Source organism: Cavia porcellus, unplaced genomic scaffold (assembly GCF_034190915.1).
Source record: "Cavia porcellus strain 051 isolate PalLab524CR breed Dunkin Hartley unplaced genomic scaffold, mCavPor4.1 scaffold_45, whole genome shotgun sequence".
Taxonomy (NCBI): domain Eukaryota; kingdom Metazoa; phylum Chordata; class Mammalia; order Rodentia; family Caviidae; genus Cavia; species Cavia porcellus.
In genome coordinates, this window is record NW_026947528.1 from 2033053 (window position 1) to 2059317 (window position 26265).

The following is a 26265-nucleotide window of genomic DNA, read 5'->3' on the forward strand; positions in this document are numbered from 1 at the left end:
AACTTTCCAGAATATGACCAGGCAGGCCATTGGCTGAAGGGTACATGGGCTGTGCATGGGCACTGTGTGAGTACGTTTTGGCCTGTTATGGGGACTCAAGGAAGATTTTCTTGGGTGAGTTCCCAAGGTTAGAGAATGTACATGTTCAAGACATCAGCAACAGTGGTAGGCAGTATGGAGCAGAGCAGAGAACCCCTGTTTATGTTGTAGAATTCTTACACAGGTTGTTATCTCATATTTACATTCTTGTGTAGTGCTATAAGCAGGCCATGGGAGTTCACCTGTGCTAAGTCATGGTTACATAACTGTATCCCACTTTGTGCCTGTGCAGACAAGCATGGTCATGTCCACAGTTGTCTTTACATGTCCCTGATATGTGAAGTAGTTGGAGTGGTTCCCCACAACATGCATAGATTGAACCCTGAAAATTAGTTGGTTTTCCATTGGACAGCTCTTTTCTATTCCTATTAAAACTTCTAGACAGAGACTCCCTCATGGGTATCCTACTCAGAACCCTCTACTTGCTGGTAGGAACTTTACTCCCTTGTCTTTATATCTATCAGAGTGGAAGAGGCTAAGGGTTAAATTGCTTGTTAGGTTCCCAGAGACAGCAGGGAGGCAGACATCAGCACAGCAGCAGCAGGCAGCAAGCAGAGAGAACAACTGTGTCTTTTTCATCCAGCCACTGTTTATGTTGTTATGTTTACATTATTGCATGCACTCTTCCCAGTGGTGCCACTGGCTGATGACCAAGCCTCTACCACAAGGATCTATTTTGGACAATTACAATCCAAACCATCATACACACAAACAAACAAAAAAAAAAGCATTCCTCATGTATGTGTCCCTCATGGGCCAACAGTTGTGTCTGACTCACATGGCCTGCACTTTCTTCCCCTCAGTGGAACACTGCCTTTATTACATCAGAGAAAATAGAAATGTACTAATTATTCAGTGCTAACTACAAAAAGAAGTCAAAAGAAATAGTACATGGGAAACAGTGTTGCAATTCAGGTGCACCCTCTCAAGGCAGCCACATAAGGCAGATGCAGTGAAGTCTGTTGTTCCCTGAGTCACACATGCATCTGACAGTTAGTTATCCATGATCTTCCTGGGTGAGAGCTGTTGGAGGAGGGTGTGAAAGCTTCAGTTGTTCTCTAAGTCTAGGGAACATTCTGAAGTTTCACCTTCAGCGGGTTTGCATACTCTCCAGGAGCCATTTCCTGACATATTTCAGAAAGTCTTAGCTTTCCTGATTTCATCTTATTTTCTTTTACAGCACTGACTCTTAAAGCTTCTAGTGGGTAGTGACATGTGTCATTTGCATTTGTGTCTGACAACTATTCTCTCCTTGCCCAAACCCTAGTCAGGATTCTTTGGTCCCCTGACAGGGACTCAGGTGTCTCTACAAAGAGGAGGTGGGGACCTCCACTCATCCGGGGCCTGGTGCAGAGGTTCCTGTCTTCTCATGGAGAAAAATTGCTATGTATCCCTGTGAGAGGCTCAGGTAAATTTAGTAAACAGACTCAAAGAGGCAAATAGTCAGAAGTCAGTGCGGGTGCTCAGAGAATGAGGTACATTATGGTCCAGGGCTGGGGGCTTCTGTGTTCTAGGGGATGGAAATCTGTGAAATTTGTGAGTCTATAGAAAGCAGGGGCTCAACTTCGAGGTGACAGGCAATGGCCCATTTTTTAGGTAAAAGGCAAAAGAAGCCCCAGTTTAAGGCCTTATTTTATCATTAAGATATTGGATCTTTTTTTCAGTGAGTTTCTGGGAAGGGAAAAAAGATATTGTAAATTTGGATACATTTGTATCCTGAAGCTGGGATTTCCCAGGCACCATTTTTGCCTCTACCTGGCCTTCACATTTACAAGTCCTTTGGAAATATCTCAGCAAAGCAGTGGTGCTTTGCCAGCAGAATTCCTCTGAGACTCCAGGTTCTGCATTCTTACCTTAAACACAATGCATTTGTAAGACTTCCTCCAGAACAAACACTCATATGGCCTAGTATAGCACAAAGTCCCTGGGGTGACCAGAAGTTAATCTAGTTTAAGTTAATCTGTTATCCACTTCTGGGTCAAATGGGATCAGCAATCCTAGTTCTTTGAGGAATCTCCACACTGGTTTCCATAGTGGAAACCAGTCTACCCTCCTACCAGCATTGGAGAAGGTTCCTTTTTCCCCACAGCCCCTCTAGCATTTCTTATTGGTTAAATTCTTGACATAGACATTTTTTAAAGGATGAAGTGGAATCTCAGTGTTGTTTTAATTTTTCACCTATATTTATTTCATCTTCCTCACTCTGAGTTCATATCTGCATTGTCCAATTTTATAAAGTGCCTTGCTAAGGCAGTTGACCACAAGCTTCTATCCCTGATATCTGATCACCCTTAACATTCGATTGGCTCCTCATCCTCCACCATCACAAAGCTCATGCCTGTTCAGCCTGGCTTGCCCTCTGCAAGCATCCCCTTAGGCTGGTTCAGGAAGCAGCTCCCTTCCATCTGCTGCTCACTCTTAGTGTTGTCAGCTCCCTGACCTGACCCTGGCCTGCAGCTGTGCATCCCTAATTTTCCTAGCTGCATGTGGAGTTCTCTGTCCTCCACTGTTGAACCCCACAAAGTGGCACCTGCCTCTCTCAGGATGGTCCCCATTTTGTGAGAAATTTCTTGACAACCAAAACAGGGCCCAAAGTGGTGGCACAGAAGACTGTGGCAACTTCCTGAATGAACTAATTCAAGAAAAGCCCTGGGTGCAGCTGCCTACTGTTTGGTGTTTGGTTGTTCTGTCTCCACCCCAGGACAATTTTTATTGAGATCAGGAGACTCTCAGGTACAGAATTAAGACTGCATATGTTTAGAGCATATGAAAATGACTGGTGCTCTCTGTCACACAGTGAACATCTAAAGGTTAAACAAAGTGGTAAAAGATTTCAACGTCTCTTTAAAGTTGATCATGGTACTTAATGCTTGATCTACATCTACTGGAATTTATTAAATAAGCATTTTGTTACTGCATAAATAAGATACAATTGTATTGGTTAATAACTATATATATATATATATATATATAATAACTATATATATATATATATATATATATATAATAACTATATATATGGTCATTAACACTGTATCCTAAATTTATTAGATTTCTAGAGATGTGTGTTAAAAAAATCTAAATTTTGCTTTGAGTGTCAAATGTAAGTAAATGTATGCAAAATTTTTATATGGCATTGAAATTAATTATTCCTAACCTCACAATATATTAAATACATTTCTTGGTGGAGTTCCAAGCAAACAGGCAGGTGCACCCTGTCCTTGGAGCCCAGCCTGTTTGGGACCCTCGCACTGTCTGGGTGCAGTGGAATGGCTGGGCAGCTCTAGGGCACCTGCATCCACATCCCCATGTTCCTGGAGGACTGATGATTTCTAAACAAGAAGGCAAGCATCACCAGTTCCACAGGCCCTGTGTGCTGAGGTAAGTGCCTTGTGCACTCTGCTTCAGCCCAGCTTATTCAGGACCCTTGAGCCTTCCGGGTTCAGTGAAACAACTTGGCATGTCAGAGGAACCTACACCCACCTCCCCATTCTGGCTGCACTCAGAGAACTTGGAGTTCCAAGCAAGCAGAGAGCCACACACTGTCCCCGGAACCCAACCTGTTGGGACCCTCGCACTGTCTAGGTGCAGTGGAAGAGCTGGGCAGGTCTGGGGCACCTGCATCCACATCCCTATGTGTCTGGAGGACTGTGGATTTCTAAGCAAGCAGGTGAGCATCACCAGTACCAGAGATCCTGCACCCTGGGGTAAGTGCCCCACGCACTCTCCCAAAGCCAAGCTTGTTTGGGGCCCTTGAGCCTTCTGGGTGCAGTGAAACAACTAGGCAGGTGAGAAGTGCCTACACCCACCTCCCCATTCCGGCTGTGCTTGGAGAACTGTGGAGTTCCAAGAAAGCAGGTGGGTGCACACTCTCCCCAGACCCCAGCTTGTTTGGGACTGCAGAGTTCTAAGCAAGAAGGTGAGCACCACGGTTTGCAGAGGCCCAGCAGCCTGGGGGAACTGGGTGCAAGAGCCCCAGGAGCTGCAAACATAAAAGTGGATTTCCAACAGAACCTAAGGAAGCTTTTGAATAACAATTGAAGCACAATAATATAGGAAAATAACAAAACAAAAGACCAAATTACAACCTCAAACCTCCAGCCCTCTCAAGGAACCCTAGGAGTGATGTATATAGAAGAGAATATATGCCATACACCTCAAATATTGGACATAATAGCTACTGAACTAAACAAGCAACTCTGGGAATCTTTAAAGGAATTCAAACTCGAAATAATCTCTCAGGTAAAAGAAGAAATGATAAAGGAAATGAAAGAGATGCTGAACATATCTAAAGAAAACACAGTTAAAAAATTGGAGGAACTAAACAAAAAGATAGAATTCCCTAGAAGAGCAATATAGGAAACAAACAGAATACATAAAGCAGATGCACAGAGATATACAGGAATTCAAAAATTCCATTGAAAGCTGTAAAAACTGCATCAATGAAAGTGAAATAGAATTTCAGACCTTGAAGACAGGATTGCAGCTATTGAACAGGAAAGGAAGGATCTTTCAAAAATAATAAAGAATCAGGAAATAACAATTCAACCACTGCAAGATGATGCAAAGAAAAACAACATAAGATTGATAGGGATTAATAAAAAATAAGGGGACCACATAAAGGATGTCAAGAGAATATTCAGAGAAGTAATAGCTGAAAATTTCCCAAGCATAAGATCAGAAACCCACATCAGGTTCAGTGAAGCATATAGAACTCCAAATAGGCATAACCAAAATAAAATTACACCGACATATAATAATCACCATCCCAGAAATCCAACACAAAAATAGAGTATTAAAAGCTGTCTGTGGGAGTTTTTCAAAAATGGTGGCTTGCTAGGGGATTGAGCAGAGAGTCTGTCTGAAGAAATCATATTAAATGCTAGAATATGACAACATGGAGAGGCCCAGATGAATGGATAACGATTCTTTTTAACCAAGACAGCATGGCTGGTGGATTTAAGGTTGTGCTGAGACTGCAATGGCTGATAACAGGAGCCTGCAAATCCCGTGCCTTTAATGCAGCAAACTAACCAGTGGACCCAAGAGAAAAGGCTGTATTGGCTTTTGGTGACTGCTGGAAATTGAGACCCAGGACCCTGTGAAGCAGCCAAGGCTGCCCGGCTATACTGGAGGAGATTGTGGGAAGCTCCGGAGTTCTGAAGCTGGGCACCATGCAGTTTTCTGACCATTCCATGCTGTGTTGGGAATTCAGTGAAGGCAAGTAGCATAGTGTGTAGTAGACTCAAGAAGAAGACCTGCACTGAGTACTGGTGATTATTGGGGACTGGGTCCTGTGGCTGCTGTGGCTGACTGAAAGACATCTTGAAATTGGGCAGAGCCTGCCACCACAGCTACATAAATAACATGGAGAGTCTGGTGGAAGACATCTTGGAGTTGGGCAGAGCGCACAGCTCAGTGACATCAGACAGTCACCCCTGGTGTAGAGAGGTCTGGTGAAGGACATCTTGAAAGCAGGTAGAGCCCATCACCGTATCGATGTCAGTGACATAGAGAGAACCAGTGGAGGACATCTTGGAATTGGGCAGACCCGCAGCTACAGTGACATTACATAGTCACTCCTGCATAGAGAGGTCTGGAAGAGGGCAGTTGGGATTTGGGCAGAGCCCTGTGCCACAGTGACATTAGCCAGCTGCTTCTGGCACAAAGAGAATTGGCAGGACCTGCTGTGGCTGAACCAAGTCTCTGGTTGGGACCCAATAAGCAGATACAAAATAGTCACAATTCTGTGACACACACAAAGTACAGCCTAATCTTCAGATTAACTGGCACAGAGGCTGGAGGCTAGCCTGTACCATCCCTGCATCCCTGCCTACCCCAGATAACAGCAAATTGGGGAAGACAGCAAAAACTCAAGTCAACACACTTCTGAAAGGCCCTAAGCAATACACAGAGGGCCCCAGAACACTCCAGTCTGAAAGAAAACAGAAACATGACAAGAGATAGAAATAAAAAAAATCTCCAGCTGCCCAACATGAGAAAATAAGTCCCAGAGAAGTAAATACTGAAGAGAACAAGCACAGTAACCATCCAATACTGGACACAGTATCAGCCAAAATAAAAAAAAAAAAATACCTCCATGACCGCATAGATGAATTTAAAGTGGTACTCTTGATCCAAGTGAAGCAAGATATAAAGAGATTAATTAAAGAAATGACAAGCCCCGCCCAAGAGAACACACATGGAAGAACTGAGGAAATCAGAAAAGAAAGAGATACTTCTAAAAAAGAGTTTAAACATAACTTAGAATACATGAAACAGATCCAAAAATATTACCAGGAAACTAAAATCTCCATTGAACACAGGCAAAATGCCTGGACAGGAACCAAAGTCAGCCTTTTGAAACTTGAAGAGAGATTGTGAAAGAAAAGACCTCTTAAAAATAACAAGGAACCAGAAAGAAACAATTAAAAGGCTAGAAGATGACAAAGGGATACATAACTTAAGAATAAAGAACATGAGTGAGGAAGCAGGAGCAACCAAAAATGAAATACAAAGAATATTCACAAATACATTAAAGCAAAATTTCCCATGTATAGCAAAAAGAAATGAAATGATATACAGATAAAAGAGGCATACAGAACACCAGCTACCTACAACCAAAACAGATCTACACCCAGACACATAATAATCAAGATTCCAGAAATCCACCAAAAGTACTGAATATTAAAAACAGCCAGAGGAAAAAAAGCAGATTACCTACAATGGGAAAATTATCAAAATAACAACAGACTTGTCAACACAAACTCTTAAATCAAGAAGGGAATGGGGAGAAATATTTCAAGACCTAAAAGAAAATAATATGCAACCAAGACTCGTATAACCATCAAAACTCTCTCTCAAAATTAATGGAGAAATAAGATGCTTCCAAGACAAGGAGGAACTGTGGGAGTTCATGGCCACCAACCCAACCCTACAGACAGCGCTGAAGGACATTCCAGATGTCTTAGTCACTTTGTACTCGTCGCTGAGACAAAATACCTGAAGCCCAAAGTTGGGAAAGGAAAGGTTTATTTCTTACAGTTTTTGGAGGTTTCATTCCACACTCAGTTGTCTCCAAGACAGGCAGGCATGGCTGGGCTGCAGTTCATGGTGGCCACCAGCAGCAAACTCGAACCAGCAAAGAGAAAAACACACCTTCTTCCTGCCATTATATCACATTCTGGCTCCACCCCTATATGGGTGGAGCACTGACACCATCAATCCAAGCACTATACAATGAACCATCACAAATGAACAATGCAAACTCATGAGGCCTGGGGGACACAAACATAAACCATGACATTCCACCCCTGGCCCCCAGGACTCATGTACATCCTTTATACAAAAGATATTTAGTCCACCTCCAAGAGCTGCCAAAGTCCTAACATTGCTGAAAAGTCCAAGTCCCAAGTCTCCTCCAAGATCTATGGCAAACTCTTAACTGTAAGCCCCTGTACAAAAGAAACAAGGTTAAACATTTCTGAAATGCAAAGGCACAAGATAAACATTACCATTCCAAAGGTTACAAACAGGGGAATATAAAGCATTGGAATCAAAGCAAGTCCAACATCCAGCAGGACGAACATTAAGTCCTAGAGTTCCAAGCTCAGCATCTGAAGCAATCTGGTTGCAAGTTCCAAAAGCCTTGGGTGATTCCACCCCCAGGGCACTTCTGGTGATTTCAACTCCCACAGCTTTTCTCTTAAATCTTCTCTGCTCGCTTTTTGCAGCTTCCCTTGGATCATCCACATTCCTGGCTTCTCCAAATTTCTGGGGTCTCCACTGCACCTTCGGCTTCACCTTTACATCTGCACAAATTGCCCTCCCAGGGGCACACTGCTTGGCCTCCCAGGCCCTTTGCAATCGAAGTGGAAGCCATCTTACCCTCAGAATTTGTGCATTTTCCTTGCACCTAAAATTAGCACCTTGTGGATGCTGCCAAGGTTTGCTGTTAGCTGAAGCAGTAGCCAGGCTTTTCTCTCTTGGCTGTAGGGGTCAGTTGCCTGGATCGCAGGGCTCTGTCTACCTGATTATGATGAAAAGCTTCTCTGTGTTGCCGCCATTCTAGAACCTCACGTGGCCTCTGTCGCCATTCTGGAAACTCACGTGGCCTCTGTCGCCATTCTGGAGCATGGCACTCTTCATCTTTGCTATGAGGCTGCACAGGGTGGGGACCTGCTTCCTGGGATGCCCTGGGGCCATCTTTCTTATCTCTCTGTTTCTCCTCAGGAATCAAAATCTCAACTCTGTCTTTACAATCCACACCCTTCCTGGAATCTTCCTTTGGGCCAAACTCACAGTATTGGAAATTATCCTGCTGGGCTCTTTGCTCCTGATTTGAAACATAAAGCTGGCTAAAAGCCCCCAATAATATCCATGCCACAGCCTCAATGTTCAATTGCTTTTTAATTTGTTTTTCAAGATTAATCAGTCCATTGCCCTTTGTGTCAGTCTCAGGCAAAGTCTCTGGGCAGGAGCAAAATGCAGACAAACTTTCTGCCAAGCCATAACACACATCATGTGGAGTCCAACAACCAATGCAGTCCTTCTTCCAAACAGAAACCTCCCAAGCCTGGTCTTTACCATGAGGCTTTCTATCAGCCTTCTGGTCTCTTGAGCTCTGACCAGAATCTCCTCTACAGAACAGCCTAAGCTGCTCCAGCTCTATGCATCCAGTCGACATGTCCAAACCTTTCCAAACTCCGCCCATAAGCCATTTCCAAAGCCTCTTGAAAAACATGGCCAGGTATAGTCACAGCAAACGACCCCACTCCTCGGTACCAAATTTCTGTCTTGGTCACTTTATGCTCATCGCTGAAACAAAATACCTGAAGCCCAAAGTTGGGAAAAGAAAGGTTTATTTCTTACAGTTTTTGGAGGTTTCAGTCCACACTCAGTTGTCTCCAAGACAGGCAGGCATGGCTGGGCTGCAGTTCATGGCGGCCACCAGCAGCAAACTCGAACCAGCAAAGAGAAAAACACACCTTCTTCCTGCCATTACATCACATTCTGGCTCCACCCCTATATGGGTGGAGCACTGACACCATCAATCCAAGCACTATACAATGAACCATCACAAGTGAACAATGCATACTCATGAGGCCTGGGGGATACAAACATAAACCATGACACCAGAGAAAGAGAAGAAGGGATACCAGCATTCCAGCAACAGTGGCCGAAAGGCCTCAATTAATGGGGCAGACAGTGGAAAGAGGGAATAAGGTGGACAAATTATAGCAGTAAAGTGGAGTAGGAGACATGAGGCATAGAAGGTAAGCTATAGGCTTTAGAATAGATAGATAGCTTTGATACACTACAAAACGGCAGAGGTCATTGTTAATAGTGTAACAGGATTTAAAAGTCACAGTAGTCTTATTGCCTTGTTTAGTTTTAATTTAATTTGTTCTGGTCTGTCCACTCATATTGGATTTGAGGTCACAGACATCTGACCCCAAAATAGCAGGTTACAGCATGGTAACTATCCTTAATTTCCTATTAACTTGAGCTGAAATCCTTTACTGTTTATATTGTCTTACTATGACTGATCTTATTTGAATTCAATTCATAAGACCGCGGTTTTGCCTTGGCTGATTTTATTTGAATTTGATATGCTTGATAGTATCAACCCTAAAAGTAGAGGCAACTACTCTGAAGATGACCTGTTGTAAAAGATATGCATACCAGTATTAATTGTTAACAGCTCTCAAGTCCTATAATTTTTTCAAAGTTGTGTTATTATAAAAATAGCTAGGTAATACTACGTTCAACTATATTAAACCCAATGATGTGGACAAGACTATGGAAAAATAACAAGAGAAAGCATAGTAACTATGGTAGATCACCTAATATTGTGGTCTTATGTGTCTTTTTCACTGCATGTTTTTCTGGGAACTTGTTTTGCTATCTTATTATGATTTGTTTTCCCCTATAATACAGAGAGGATAGATATACATGTAGAAATTCATGCATGAGAAGATTTTTTTAAAAAACTATTTATGGGAACAGATTATATAATGCAATATGCAATTAACAGATACTCTGAAGAAGAAGAGACACTAAGAAACCCAATGCTAATTTTGTTACGCTATAAAATCTAGCAATACTATTATTCACTAATCAGAGTTATATTAGTCTAGTCTCTTAAGTTCAATATCAGCATATGTAAAGATAAGGACAGCTACGATGAAGAGAATGAGAAATGTGATGATAGTTATTATTGTCTTATCCAATGTCAGATCTTGAAGACCTAAAAAGCCTTTATCATCCTGTAATGATTTGATTAGCTCTATAATATGCAGTATGTATTTAATGTGTGTGAAGTTGGGGACAACTATTTGGAAGAAACTAGAGACAATTAGATAGACAGTGAAGATCTCCAGTGCACTTGCTTTGAAATCGGTTCTTCTTTAACCTGTTTTTTAAAAGTGTTTTGTTCTGTTTTGATATGTTTAATCTTACCTTCCTTAGGATATAAAACAAGTGTGTAGGACTGATAACCATATTACTAAGTTTTTGTTATATCATTGAACAGAACTTTTGGCAGTGTCACTATTTGAATGTCATTTCACATGCTTTAATTTTGTAACCTGAAGAGCTATTTCTAAGAGGACAATATGTAACTTATTAACTGGCAATTTCTCACCATTTATTTTTATGTAATTCTGTATTATTTCTACCCTTTTTATCTCCATGTATTTTTTTGTTTCTTACTCTTTAAATAAAAAAAAAGCTGTCAGAGAGAAAAGACAGATCACTTATAAAGGAAAATCTATTAGAATCAAAGCAGACTTCTCAGCATGAGCAATAGTCAAGAAGAGCATGGAGTGAAGTATTGAAGATCCTAAAGGAAACTGATTTCCAATCTAGACTGATGTACCAAGCAAAACTATCATTCAAAATCAATGGTGAAATAAAATACTTTCATGACAAAGAACAGCTAAAGAACTTCATGAACACCAAGCCAACCCTGCAAAAAATATTGAAAGACAGTTTAGATACACAAAGGAAAAAAAAACAACACTAAGCAAAGCAGATAATTAAATAAAACAGAAAGATAAAAATGCAACAGCAGAAAGGTAATATGCCAACAGTAAGCCAACATATAACAGTTATAATCATTAATGTAAATCATCTCAAGGCACCAATTAAAAGAAACAGACTGGCAAAATGGATCAAGAAACAAAATCCAACCATATGCTTTTTACAGGAAACCCATCTAACCCAGAAGGATACTCACAGACTGAAAGTCAAAGGATGGAAAACAGTACTTCGCAAAATAGAAATCCAAAAGAAGGAAAGAAAGAAAGAAAGAAAGAAAGAAAGAAAGAAAGAAAGAAAGAAAGAAAGAAAGAAAAGAAAGAAAGGGAAAAAAGCAGTAGTAACCATTCTGTTGGCAGACAATGTGAACTTTAAACCAACAATGATCAGAAAATTCAAAGAAGGTCACTACATAGTAATTAGGGGAAAACTCCAAGAGGAAGAGATAACTATCTTTAATATATATGCACCAAATTCCAGAGGACCCAGTTATATAAAACAACTATTAACAGAAATGAAAAATCAAATTATCAGTAACACAATTGTAAACAGAGACCTTAACACACCATTAACACCAAGGGACAGGTCACCCAGACAGAAAATCAGCAAAGAAATAACAGAACCGAATCACACTGTGAACAAATGGACTTGATAGACATATGCAGAATGTTCTACCCAACAACATCAGAATACACATTCTTCTTAGCAGTACATGGGTCATTCTCTAAAATAGACCATATATTAGATCACAGAACATATTTAAATAATTGCAAAAGAGTTGAAACCATCCCTGGCATGTTACTGGATCATGGTGCTTTCAGATTAGAAATTAATGATAAAAGATACAGCAACAATCCCACAAACACACTGAAATCACTGCAGACTCTATAGAAACACAGAAGATCATCAACACCTATTTTGAAAACCTCTACTCTCAAAGATTTGATAACACAGAAGAAATAGATTCCTAGAAACATATGAAGTACAAAAGCTATATCAAGAGGATGTAAAACTGCTGTATAACCCAATCTCTATTAATGAAATTGAAAATGTAATTAAGTCCTTACCTACAAAGAAGAGAGCAGGCCCAGAAGGACTCATTGCAGAATTCTACAATAAATACAAAGAAGACCTAATGCCGACACTCCCCAAACTTTTCAATGAAATTGAAAGGGAAGCAATCCTTCCTAAGTCATTCCTGGTAGCAAATATTACTCTAGTACTAAAACTTGAGAAAGACCCACCTAAAAAAGAGAACTATTCACCAATCTCCCTAATGAACATAATGCAAACATCCTCAATAAAATATTGTCAAATAGGATGCAGCAAATCATCAAGATTATAAACCATGACCAAGTGGGATTCATCCCAATCATGCAGGGATGGTTCAACATACGTAAATCAATAAATATAATCCACCTTATCAATAAGCCAAAAGTAAGAATCACATGATCATTTCTACAGATGCAGAAAAAGCATTCAATGAGTTCCAACATTAATTCATTATAAGAACTTTACAGGAAATTGGAACAGATGGTCTCTACCTCAATATAATAAAGGCCATCTATGACAAACCAACAGCCAGTATCATACTAAATAGCCAAAAATTTAAGGCCTTTAGTTTAAAACCAGACACAAGACAAAGATGTCCTTTATCTCCACTCCTATTTAATATAGTACTGGAAATACTAGGCAGAGCAATTAGACAGGAGAGAGAAATAAAAGGGGTAAAGATAGGAAAAGAAGAAGTTAAACTATCATTGTTTGCAGATAATATGATACTCTACAGAGAAGACTCCCTAAACTCCATTGAAAGATCAATAAACTCAGTAATGTAGCTGGATGCAAAATCAATACTCAGAAATCAATAGCATTCCTATTCACTAGCAACAAATTCACAGAGAGATAAATAAGAGAACCCACAATCTTCACACTAGCAACCAAAAAAATAAAACATTTATGAATTACTCTTATGAAAGAAGTGAAAGACCTATACAGAGAAAATTATAATACACTGAAAAAAGAAATTGAAGATAATCTCAGAAAATGGAAAGACATCCCTTGCTCATGGATAGGAAGAATAAATACTGTGAAAATGTCCACTCTCCCAAAACTCTTATACAGATTCAATGCAATTTCAATAAAAAATAACATCAACATATCTCATAGATCTAGAGAAATCACTCCTAAAATTCATCTCAAGTGAGAAGAGACCTAGAATAGCAAAGACAGTTCTAAGCAACAAAGGCAAGGCAGAAAACATGACAATCCATGACTTGAAGTTATACTACAAAACAACCGTAGTAAAATCAACATGGTACTGGAATCAAAACAGAGCCAAAGATCAATGCGATAGATTACAAGATACAACCACAACTACAAACACATTCAACCACCTTATCTTTGATAAAGGACCAAGCAGGTTCACTGGAAGAATGGCAGTCTCTTTAATAAATGGTGGTGAAAAACTGGCTCCCCATTTGCCGAAAACTTAAACTAGACCCATGCCTATCACCATGTGCTAAAATAAAATCTAAATCGATAAAAGATCTGCATATTAAAACAGAAACACTAAATGTATTGCAATACAAATTGGGTAGAAACCTTGAAGACATAGGGGTAGGTAGAGAATTCATGAACGGGACTCAAACTGCACAGGAAATACTTCCCAGAATCAATATCTTGGGACCCCTCTTATTAAAAAGTTTCTGCATGTCAAAAGAAATCTCCAGCATAGTGAAAAGAAAACCTATAAACTGGGAAATGATCTTAGTAGACTCCCCATCAGACCAGGGACTTTTGTCTAAAATATATAAGAATTTTAAAAATGCAGATCCCCAAAATTCAAAGATCCAATACAAAAATGGTCAACTGAGATAAATACACACTTCTCAGATGAACAAATACAAATGTCAAATAAATATATGAAAAAATGTTCATCATCATTAGTCGTTAGCAAAATGCAAATTAAAACCACACTGAGATTCTATCTCACTCCTGAAAGAATGGCCAGGATCAAGAAAACCAACAACAACAAATGCTGGAGAGGCTGTGGGGTAAAAGGAACTCCCCTGCACTGTCAGTGGGAGTGTAGACTGGTACAACCTTTGGGGAGGTCAGTCTGGAGATTTCTCAAAAAGCTGGGATTGGAAGTTCCAATTTGTCCAGCTATTCCATTTCTAGGCATATTCCCAGAAGAACTGAAAGCATTATACCACAGTGATGTATGCCCACCTATGTTTATAGCAGCACAATTTGTAATCACCAGATCTTGGAAACAACCCAAGTGTCCATCAACTGAGGAATAGATAAAAATGTTGTGGTATTTTTATACAATGGAGTACTACTCAGCTATAAAGAAGGATCACATTGAGATATTTATAAATAAGTGGACGCAGCTTGAGACCATACTCATAAGTGAAATATATCAAACTCGCATATGTGAATACCGAATAGTTTCCCTAGTGTAAGAAACGATCCAAATATATAAAAGTATGTGGTAAACTTGATTCCACATTATGTGGTCTTGAAGCCTTATAAAGTTTTCACTCATTAATTGGAATGGCTTAATTCTGGGCTGCTTGATATTATTGCCTGTGAACAGCTATTTTGAAGAAAACAAGACTTCATAATAGCTAGTCCTGATTTAATATCATCTTGTTTTGAAGCCCCACAAAACTTGCTCTTCTGTCTCCATTTGTTTTATCATGTTGTATCTTTCTAGATTTTATTATGTGATAGTATAAACAAAAATTTTTGTAGGCAAAGAGGTAATATAGAAACCATTGTTCGTATTCTGTTAGCTGGTTCTAAATACCCTGTAATACTTTCATCCACTTGAATTGTTTCACACTGTCTTATGTTTGATGCTATAGTATACAAAGTTACATTCAAATATTTCAAGGAAAAAGACACTATGGTAACTACTATTAAGTTGGGTTATTTGGTGGTGAAGTACTAGGTTGCTGAAACTGTCATGCTTTGACCTGGATAGTTATGTTATTATGTCCTCTTTTATCTTAATCTCCTCCTTATTCATTAAAAAAATTATTTTTTAATTATTTTTTAATTAAGGGGAAAAATCAAAAAAATTAGCAGGATATATTACAGTAAATTTTTTGATTTCCTATTAACATGATTTGAAGTCCTGTATTATTCCCACTATCTTGTTTTGACTGATTAGACTCTGTTCCCTTCTGTTGGATAGTAACAAGTTTGAGGAAATAGGTAACTACTTTGAAGGTAATAAGATTCACTATGATGCTCATTCTGGTTTGACTATTATCTTCTTTTGAAGTCCTGTAATCTTAACAATGTTTGGGTTTTATTGGTCTTGTTCTGTACTGTTTTGTTCAACTTTATTATACATGATGATATAGGCAATTCTTTTTAAGGAAGCAAGAGGCATTATGATAACCATTGTTGATAACCTTGTACTCTGTTTTTACCTCATGTGCTATGTCTATCCTTGGCTTTGACTGACAGCTTTGTTTTGTCATATTTGGTTGTATTATCTTCCCAAAAAATGTAATAAGAACTATGTGAGTTGTAAATTTTGTTTTAAAAAAGAGAGGAAAAATGCTCTAAAGGATACAACTTCAAGTGTATTTAGGTGTGTTAGGACAGATGATCATATTACTAAGTTTTCGTTGGATCATTAAACACAACTGTTTGCAGTCTCACTGTTTGAATATCCCCTTTGCATGCTTTGATCCTGTGACTTGAGCAACTATTTCTAAGGTGACGATGTGTAATCTATTAACTGATGATTTCTTACTGTTTTTATTTGTAGTTCTGCATTACTTGTACCCTTACACTGTTTTGTCTTGTTTTTTCTTTTTTTCCTTTTAAATAAAATTAAATATTTTTTAAAAATTAAAAATAAATAAATACATTTCTTTTTCCAAGGGTGTAGGGTTTTATAAGATATAGGATGTGCAAAAGACATCTTATCATATTGATGACTCTAAACTACAGTCGTAGGTGTGATCTGGGGTACATAGGAGAGATGGCGATCAGAGGGCAGTGACTAGGTTGATGACTTTGTCCCACTCCATTTATGTGCACATGTGGCTTTGGTTCTGAGAGATGCTGTGTGCAGAAGGTCCCTAAAGTGATGTTTGCACAGTGACAGCGCTTGGTTGGTTGGCTGGCTTTGTCTTCTGCAAAAAGTATTAATCAGCATCCCTATTACTCAGCCCAGCTGCACCAGGACCCCTCTCTAGTCCAGCGTTGTAGTTCACAGAATGGCCACAAGGTGACGGAGGAGCAGCGAGTCAACTTTGACAAGTTTTGTAGGAAGGCAGCAGCGAAAGTGAAGCTTTGGTAACAAGGAATAATAAAGGAAAATGCTGAATTCAATGAATTTTCATAAATGAAATGAACATTCACCTTTTAGGCTCTTTTCTGGCTGCTTCTCCTCTCCTCCCCCAAGATAAATCCTACCAAGAGATTAGTTTGTCCTGTTTTTATCAGTTATACATATGCATGTGCATTTATATCCATGTATGTGCTCTTACAGTTTGTGTTTTTTGAGGGTATGACATTTTCATTTATCTTTATGTTTGTGAGATTTACACACTGACTCATTCACAAAGCCATTACATTATGACCTGCTTCATGTAGTTGTAGATGTCTTTCTTCTCATGGCTCCCTGTTTCTCACCTTCATTTGTTCCTTCTCCTGGCTGCTCTCTTCTACTCACAGGTTGATTGACATCGTGAACTTTATAGTGAGACTCTGTCTCAAAAAGACAAAAAACCATTAAATCAATGAAAGCACTGGGGATTGCATTTGTTACTGTGGATCATCCTATGCTTTTGGGCCACTGTTTTCAGCTTTGAATTATATTAAATCTGATACATGAAATAGACCAACAGATGACTTGAGTATTGCATGTGTTGCTCTGAAACGAATGCATTATGAGCCAACCTTTGACAAACTATCAGTGTGCATGCAACAGCAAAGATAACATTAATTGTGTGAAAGCATACCAAATGCAAACCTTCACTTTTCAATACAAGTTGTATCCTTGAAAGCTTTGTGATTGTGTTTTTCTCAAAAACTCATCATTGACAAAATATATCAATGGATGAGTACTTTTTTCTAAACTAAAACTTCAGTTCAGCATTCAGATCTAGTTGCAGTGTAGGCAGTACATAGATAAGTGGGTTTTGGGTTGCAGTTTGAGCCCTTGGTCTCTAAAAGTTTCCCCATAACTGATCCAGGAGCCCTGAGGGGTGAGGATTCCATCCCCAGCTCTCTTGTGTGGCCTCTGGCACTCACTGGGGTCCCAGGCATGGACAGGGCCTTCAAACAGGGTCTGATTCCTCCAGCTCACACAAGGCAGACCCCAGCCTAAACATCAGTTCCCTGGGCACTGTTTGAGTCAGCAACTAAATTTGGGACACAGCCAGTCAGAGCTCTTCTGACCTTGTAGTGGCAACAGCTGATAATTCTAGCTCTTTCCCCTAAATCATAGAAAGTGAAGCATTCACACACTCACCCTCCAAAGGCCAGCTTTGTGGGGCATCTGGGCTTCACTGAGGAGTGTGGAGCTTCAAGGTGTGGATCACCAGGCTACGGATTTCCATGGTGTAGAAGGGGACAGTCCCTAAAGAGTTCACTTCACTGCAGAACTGACCCTATGTAGTATATGGCTTGGACCCAGTCCCTCTTTGTTCCTACTGCCCCATGGACCACACAAACCCATCAGGTACTGTGTAGTCTGAGGCTCCCCCAGACCAAGGATCAGTGCCAGCAGCTTGATTAGATTCTGTGACTGCTCCTCAGCCCACAGGATCTCAGTGAAAAACCCAAACCTCATGTCCTGTTGGTGGAGAATTATCCAGTGATTCAACAATTCTAAATATGCTTATACAGCCTAACAGAAAACAGGAGCTCAAGATATTTGAGATATTTGCATTCTCATGTCACAATAGGATTATTCCTAAGAGCTAAAACATGGAAACAACCCCCAAAGTGTGGATGAACAAAAGGTGGTACGTATATACCCTGCAATATTATGTTAAGTGAAATAAAACAGAGAGAAAAGGAAATTGTTAATGATTCCAAATATGTGATGGCCCAGAAGAGTTCAATTCATGGAGACCACAGTAGAATGGTGTTTCCATGAGTTGAAGGAAGGGAAATGATCCTATTGTTGGGAGGGTTCACAGTTTCATTTCGCAAATAGAGATTTGGAGCAGGATGGTGCTGATTATTGCACAAGGTGAATGTTCTTAACTCACTGAACTGATCACTGACAAAATTAGTGGATTTTGTGTTGTGCATATTTTAACTTTTTTTATTTAAAGAGAAAAAAAAGAAAGGAAATAAAATTTTTAAAAAGCAGTAAAAGGGTACACATAATACAGAATTTCAAGGAAAAAACACAGTAAGATATCACTAGTTAATAGGTTACATATTGTCATCTTTAAAAGAGTTGTCCAAATTATAAAATTGTAGATAGTAGATAGGAGATGATAAACTGGACAGAAGAGATGAGTGGATTCAGGGACAATTTTGTGACACCCTGTTCACTTTTTGAGGAGTAATACTTTCCTGGGTCCTGATAACATACATCCCATATATCACACAAAGGACAGATCTTAGAGTTAAACTTCCTATCTCTAGACTGTGCACATCTGATTCTTCACCTACACTCAGTAACATCACTGATGGCTTCATTCTAAGCAGGGGGAGGAGAAGAAGCATTTGGGAAAGGTGTCCATGACCAGTGATGTCCTCAGGAGGCTGCCACTCTACAGGTCTGTAGTGGCGGTAGGGAGACTCCTCATCTGCTCTTCTTTCTTTATTAAGGCAAAATTCAATCTAAAAGTCAGCATCTGTCCTGGAGCACACAGCTCAGTGGCATTTCTTGCACTCAGGGCTGTAAGACTCTCAGCACGACTGGTAAAGAACACCTTCACCATCCCCAGTGATAACCTGGTTCATTAAACTGTCATTCTCCATTCCCCATGCTCAGCCATGGACCACTGTTGCGCTTTCTAGGATTTGCCTGTTCTGGATATTTATGAAAATGGAAGCATAAAAATAAGTAAATATTTACTTTTGACAATAATTTAATTTTATTAGTCACCAAAGTTCTAAATCATGAAGAAGACATTTAACAGTATGTTTGTACTCAGCTCATTTAAATGGGTAAAAAAATTGAAAACTATTCCCACAACTGACCTGAAAGTAAGGGTGAAATTATGGTAAACTCAGTAAAGGCTGTGTAGGTTGAAGCATGTATGTAAACATAAAAACAATTGTCTTGGTCAAGGATTAGTAGGACACAGAATCCACGACACACAACTGGGAAAAGGAAAAGTTTAACCTGGCTTATGGTTTCCGGAGATTCATTCCTGCCTGGTTCCAAGGCAGGGACTCCACAGCAGGAGGGTGATGGAGCAAAGCTGCTCAGTCCATGGTGGCCAGGAAGCAGAGAGGAGGGACAGTGCCAGGGAGGAAGGGGCCAGAGACCAGATGGAGTACCTAGGGTGACTCCTCCATGACCCATACAGGTGAGCCCAGAAGTACACCTTACTAATCCCTGGACAGTTCTCAAGCCCATCAGGTTGACAATGAAGATTAACCATCACATAGCAGAAGTTTTGTGATATTAAAATTATAGAGGATTTACATATTGCATATATACAGTATTTTTACACCTTTAAAATTCTATCCAAAGTCCAAAAATGTTGAGTTTTATGTAATAGAAATAACCTTTCCTTAGGTAAATTTTATAAAAAACCTCAAAAGGACTGAAAAACCTAAGAACAGGTTTTTAAAATACTCACAGGAAGAGCCAGAAATCTTAATTCTGCTTTGAACAACTACTCTGAAAGACAAACATTCAAGGCACGAAATATTCAACTTCACACTAAGTCCTTCCCTGGGGAAATGATTGCTACAGCTATACAAGCACAAGAATGAGTGGAAGTAATAACTGGAAAAAATACATAGGGACTCAGCTGATTGACACATAAATATCTGTGGTTCATCCACATTATGTGATGTGATGGCTCAGCCACTGACCAGGAGCAGCACACGGGAAACCTAACATGGTTATGAGGATTGAAAAAACTCTACCATCTCCCCACAAAAAAAACAAAAGCACTCTGTATACTGGGTGGTTACAGACCTGCCACCTCTAGAAAATACAAAGTGTTTCCCAGAGACAAAAAGCAGATGCATTGCTTAGGACAGAAGGAAGTAAATGTAAGGATCCATAAGGAAAATTTGAACATGACATACACATCACCATTGGGTGATGATTTTCAAGGTGCTCATGTATGTCAAGATTCCTAGGGCATGTTTTGTTTATCAGTTTTATATTTGTTTTGCTTTGAGTATTTAGGAACCAAATTCAGGAACCTGTGCTTGCAAGAGAGCACTTTGTAGCTGAGCTATATCACTGGCCCATGTTAAGATTCATCTAATTTTATACTTTAAACCAGAAAGTTCATTGTATGTCAATTATAATGAAATAAAATTGCTTTTAAAAAACTTCTCATCTGAACTACCCACCATAGATTTTGTTTATTGATAGCTTTACTTACAATCAATTTTGTTTATTAATAAATTTATTTCTAAGCAGTTTTGTTTATTTATGTATTTGTTCATAAGAAGTTTTGTTTATTTATAGATTTATTTATTTTTGCCAGTGTTAGGGATTGAATCCAGTGCCTTGGTCCTTTTATCATAATTTATTTCCAGACAGGGTCTTGCTAAGTTGCTAAGTTGTTTAGGTTGGTTTTGAATTTAATCACATTTATTAGCATTTTTGTATACTGAATTATAACAAAGATAACTAGATTATTCTCAATTAAATCAACAAATACAAGTTAACAAACAATAGCTGGATGTGATGGTACATGCCTGTAATCCCGGCACTTAGTAGGCTGAGACAGGAGGACTGTTGTATGTTCTAGGCCAACATAGTTTACATAGTGAATTGAAGGCCAGTCTGAACTACACGATGAGAGAATCAAAAAATAAATTAATAAAATAAAATAAATAAGATAAAAACCTGGACTAAGGCAAGTTATTATATTCTACTCCAGAGCATGGGCATCTTCAGAGGATTTACTTTAGATGGTGTTATGGTTTGTATCTGGGTGTCCCACCAAAAGCCTCAAGAAGTCACAGAGGCAGCTAAAGCTAGCATCAGGAACTGGTTCATTGTTTAGTGCTGTGATTAATGATGAAACTACTTCACCTTCCCAGGGTTTGAATTACCAGAGTAAAGGAGGCCTCACAAGTCCATTTTGTGAGAGAAGTGAGAAAGTCTTGTAATTCACAAGGAAATCACCACCTGTGGCCAACAGGTACAGAAAACATTCAGCCTACTAAAGCTAATTCATGCAGGGGCAAATCAATGAGATGTGCTGTGTACCCATACAATGGCACGTTTTAAGACAGGAGCTGAACAGCACTGGAGAGAACATGGTGGGGCAGAGCAGAGTCCTGTCCCACAGCTCCCATCACAGCTATATTTAGAGCCGTCCCTAGACCTCATAGGACTAAGAAGAGAGATTTCTCTAACACACAATGCTGCAAATATTTTCTATATTTCTTTTCAAGAGTTTGATTCACAGTACTGTCTGAAGAATGAAGAAACTGGGACCCTCCCTAGTCTCCACGTAGAGCATGTACATGAGAGCTGTTTGGAGGATGCTGCCCATGGCTGTTGGAGAGAACTGTGCCCTGGGCGATAGAGGTTCAGGTCTAGGTGTGAAAAACTCATGGCACAGCAAGGTTTTCAAAGGGTCAGCCAGTGCCCTGGGAGTGTACACTGCAAACCAGTGCTTGCCAAACCAGGGCCAGCACTGGGCAAGGGCATTTGGATGCCAGAGTGGCCAGTCAGCTGAGGGTCAGCCCTGCCAGACACAGCTGAGCAAAGAGTATCACTCTGGAGCTGAACCCCCAGCAGGTCCACCTCACTTCCTGCTTCAGGTATGTCAGCAAGTACTTCACACAGAAGCACAGCAACACAATTGAGGTTTGCTCAGACTAAAACGTTTAGCTTCATTTGAAGACATGAGTGAAAATGCACAAGTCTGAGAAAAACAAGGCTGAGAACAGCATTACACATGTTGTATAAATAAACTGACACTTTACAAGTCATTAAAATCATGCCCATGGGTGGGTCTGCTATGGCAGAGGTGTGAAATCACATGCATGCAGGTTTCACAACTTCAAAAGAAAAACTCCAAATAAATACTACATGTACATGGCTTCCCTTTGGCACTGCACTACAGGAAGGAAAATCCCAGCAGCAATCTAGATTTTCTGAGGCACCTCAGTAAACCCAGGGCAAAACCCTCCAGATGATTCTATCAGGCAACTGTGAACGCTCAGCAGCTCTGCTCGCTCCTTGAAGCTGATGCTGGTTGACAATTTTGAGAAGTTTCTATCTGCATAAGCCATCTCTGCCCCTCTCAGCTCATGGCTGCCAGGACGTGAATCAGACTATGTTTACATAACATCCCATAATGATTTCAGGATGGGTAGCAACCTTTGGTTTACTGGAAACTATGTTTCAAGTTTAGGCATAATAAAGCTTACACAATGCACTTAGCCAGCTGGGGTAAATGAGATTGTTTGAAGTAAATGCAGGAAACTCTTTTGACAGTGGCAGATTCAGCTGGTACTGAAGCCCATATTTTGTGGGTAAACAGGCATGAGTCAGGATTTGCTGTACAAAATGCTGAAAGGCACAGAAATGTCCCCAAGTTCAGTTTCTGCTTTGCTTCCCTCATTCTATCAAGCTTCCGAGTGCATTCTGAGCATTCAGGCACATAGGGTTTGAACTACAGTAGAAATCTGTAAAAACTTCTGTCAAATGAGGAGTGAAAAGACAAGGAAATTTTTGTTTTGGCAAAATGCAGTTCTAAATATATGCTTAAATAAACAGAAACCACAAAAAGAGGAGAAGAAAAAGAAATGTAATGACAATGCTGTGCTTTGTTTCAATGCCACAGTCTCAGTCAGAAAGGAGAGAAGCAAAATTTGCAGACTGGAAGGGCCACTGTATCACTGGTCTTCCTCCCCTGAGGGCTAAAGGGTATGCCCAGCCCACTAAGCCAGATGAATGCAGGGCAGCACCTGCATCCTGGTGGAGGCTGAGACCAGGACCCCATAACTGAGGCCCCTGGGGCTGAGGTGGCAGAGTCTTTGCTGCATCCTGGCTGCTCTGCATTCCCATGCATGCAGGGATGCAGCATGGATGCGGAGGGGAAAAGGGGTATAAGGCAGGCTGTACTGGGCTCCTCTGCATGCTGCACCCTCCCTGCTCTGCGTGAAAGCAGGAAGGTTCAGGACCTCTTTCGGGAAAAATAGACTCTGAAGAAAAACTCTTGCTGTCCTCTGGCAGTAGCAGGCACAGGAGAGCATGATGGCTTCTAAGGAAGGGAGGGCAGCAACACACACAACATTGGGATCCTGATGGCTTTATGAGTTGGAGCTTTTAAAGTTAGTCATTAATGATGTGTTGGCTTGCTGAATATCAAGCCTCCTTATTTTGTATCTACAGTTGTATTTGAAGTGTATGTATTGTGCATAATTTTCATTATATATAATGAAATTAAATCATCCATTTTCATATACCTATTCAAGACATTAGCCACTATTAAATATTAACTGAATTGAATAAAAGGAATATTGAATAGAATACTATAAATAATGCAATGGAATGGAAAACAGAAAAAAACACCACAAATGCATCCTTCCCAGGATCAGAGGGCTGCCCTGCAGGAGGTTCTCTTTCCTGTCCTTGCCTGTGATTTGGGTCTGTGTCTCTTCACTGCTGGGTGGAGAGGGGCCAGAACATGAGCTCTTCTATCATCTCAGGACATGGCCAAGAAATTGGCCTTCTTTCCACATTTTCAGTGGTCTAAGACAAAGCTATCTTTCAGCATTTTCTGTGACTATAATTTTATAATTGACTCAACAGCTCTGCTCTGACACATTCATGGATTCTAACTATCCACACTCATAACTGAGGAAGAAGGGATTACAGGTGTCTGTCAATCTCATTTTATTTTAATGAGGCATTAGAAGTGGAATTTCAGGTTAAATGTATATCAATTGAATTTCCTGGTCTTAGAATTCACACTAGAACTAAGCACAGATTTGGAGCCTGGAAGGGGAAGCACGAGGATGCTCAGGTCTCTGTGGAGATCTGAAGTTTGGGGAAGATGGATCAGGCAGAGTTGGAGGACACCAGGATATCTAGTAGGGAATCATGGGCAAGAAAGGCCCTGGTCCAGGCCTCCTGATCCATCAGTCAGCTTCTCAGCAAAGCAGCACACACTGCACACAGGATAAGAGAGTGCTGGTGTGGCCCTGCTGCCAGAGCTCCTCCCTGATGGCCTGAGACCCCCTGTCTCACTCAGAAGAGCTCTGTAGGAGAAATTCAGCCTGTTACAGAGCCCACCTTGACTGAATGTCTTCCACCCAGGTGAGATCTCAACTGCCGCATGTGGCATCACCACAACTGTGAAGCAGGACAGGTGTTTACAGCGAGCAAGTGAGGAGGTGGGGACACTCCTGAGGCAGGTAAGGGTAAAAATCCAGAAATAAGAGACCTGGCCCTAGCCTGACCCAGTGTCCTCCAGGAGTAACTGCACCCTGCAACTATGTGCATTAAAAGACTTAATAACTTAATAGATTACTCACCAAAATATATACTGTAGGGGAAATTTGAAGATACAAAAGTAAATGGCTATGTCCCTAAGTAAAATGAGACATGACCCTTAATGTGTACATGATCTCCTTTGGTCTCTTGGACCTACACCCTCTGGAGAAAACACACCATTTGACAGAACAATAACAAACACAGGCAGTGGATCAATAATCATAACTGCTTAATAACAACAACAAATGCCAGGATACAAGAACTGCCCTGCTGAGTTGTATGAATTGTATAATAAAGAATAAATACTGGATCTGACCATGTTGGGACTTAGGCAGCAGAACAAGAAAACAATTCTCAGGCCTCCTGGCAAGCACCCCTGGAGGGATCCAGGAGGAGAACCAGTCACCGTCTCCAGTGAGCCTACTGTGCATGGACTGAGAACCATACATCCCACTTGCTCACCACCTGGTGAGCAACAGGAGGCAGAGTTCTGAGCAACTCTTGGGAATATGGCTGTGTGCAATATAGAAAATATGGGGAATTCCCTTGTATGTTCTGTTTGAAAACAAATGTTGTCTTTAATCTTCTGCTTTCTTATGATTAATGATTTTGCTCTATTCAATATTCTCTTTTGCTGGTTTTAAAGTGTTCTTTTTTGGTTTGACTGTGCTATAATTTATTGAATGGAAAATTATTGTGAAGATAACAAGATATACTGTGGTACCTCTTACTTGTTATCATGGTACCCTGCTGTGAAGCTCTGTACCAATTTCACTGCGTTGACTTGATTTGCTTTGTTCTGTGTTGCTCTGTTGTATTTTACTACCTTCAAAATAAAATTCTGAAAAAGAATAAATACTAATCATCTTTGACATCTTGCAAGGGAAAGGAACCACCCTCAACTCTTTTTAGATGATGAAGTCACCCTGATAACAAAGTTCGACCATAATGCATTAAAAAATGATAATACTCTAATGGCCAATATTCTTAATGAACACAAACAAAAATATTCAACTAAGTGCTCATCAGCTAAATTCACCAGCACATGCAAAAGTTAAACACCACAATAAACACTGGGTTCACTCTCAGTGGTACTAGAATGGTTCCACATGCACAAATCATTCAGTGTCACTTGCCACATTCACAGCATGAGGTACAGCTGACCCCTCAAGAGATTTGGAAAAATCAAAAGAGATTTTGAGAAATTCAAAAGCTCACCATCCTTTCATGATAGGAACCATTCACACACCATGTGTAGGAGGAATGAATCTCAACACAGCAAAGTGCATAAATGACAAGCTCATCCCTGACATCCTGCTCAGAGGCTGACAAGCTGTAAGCTTTGCTTCTTGGGTCCTCTCCTCCCCTCTCCTCTCCTTTCTTCCTCTCCCTTCCTTTCCTCCCTCCCCTCTGCTTTACTTCACTTCCCTTTTGTTTAGTTTTTTTTTCTTTTTCTATTTCATTTTTGGTCAAGGTCTTCC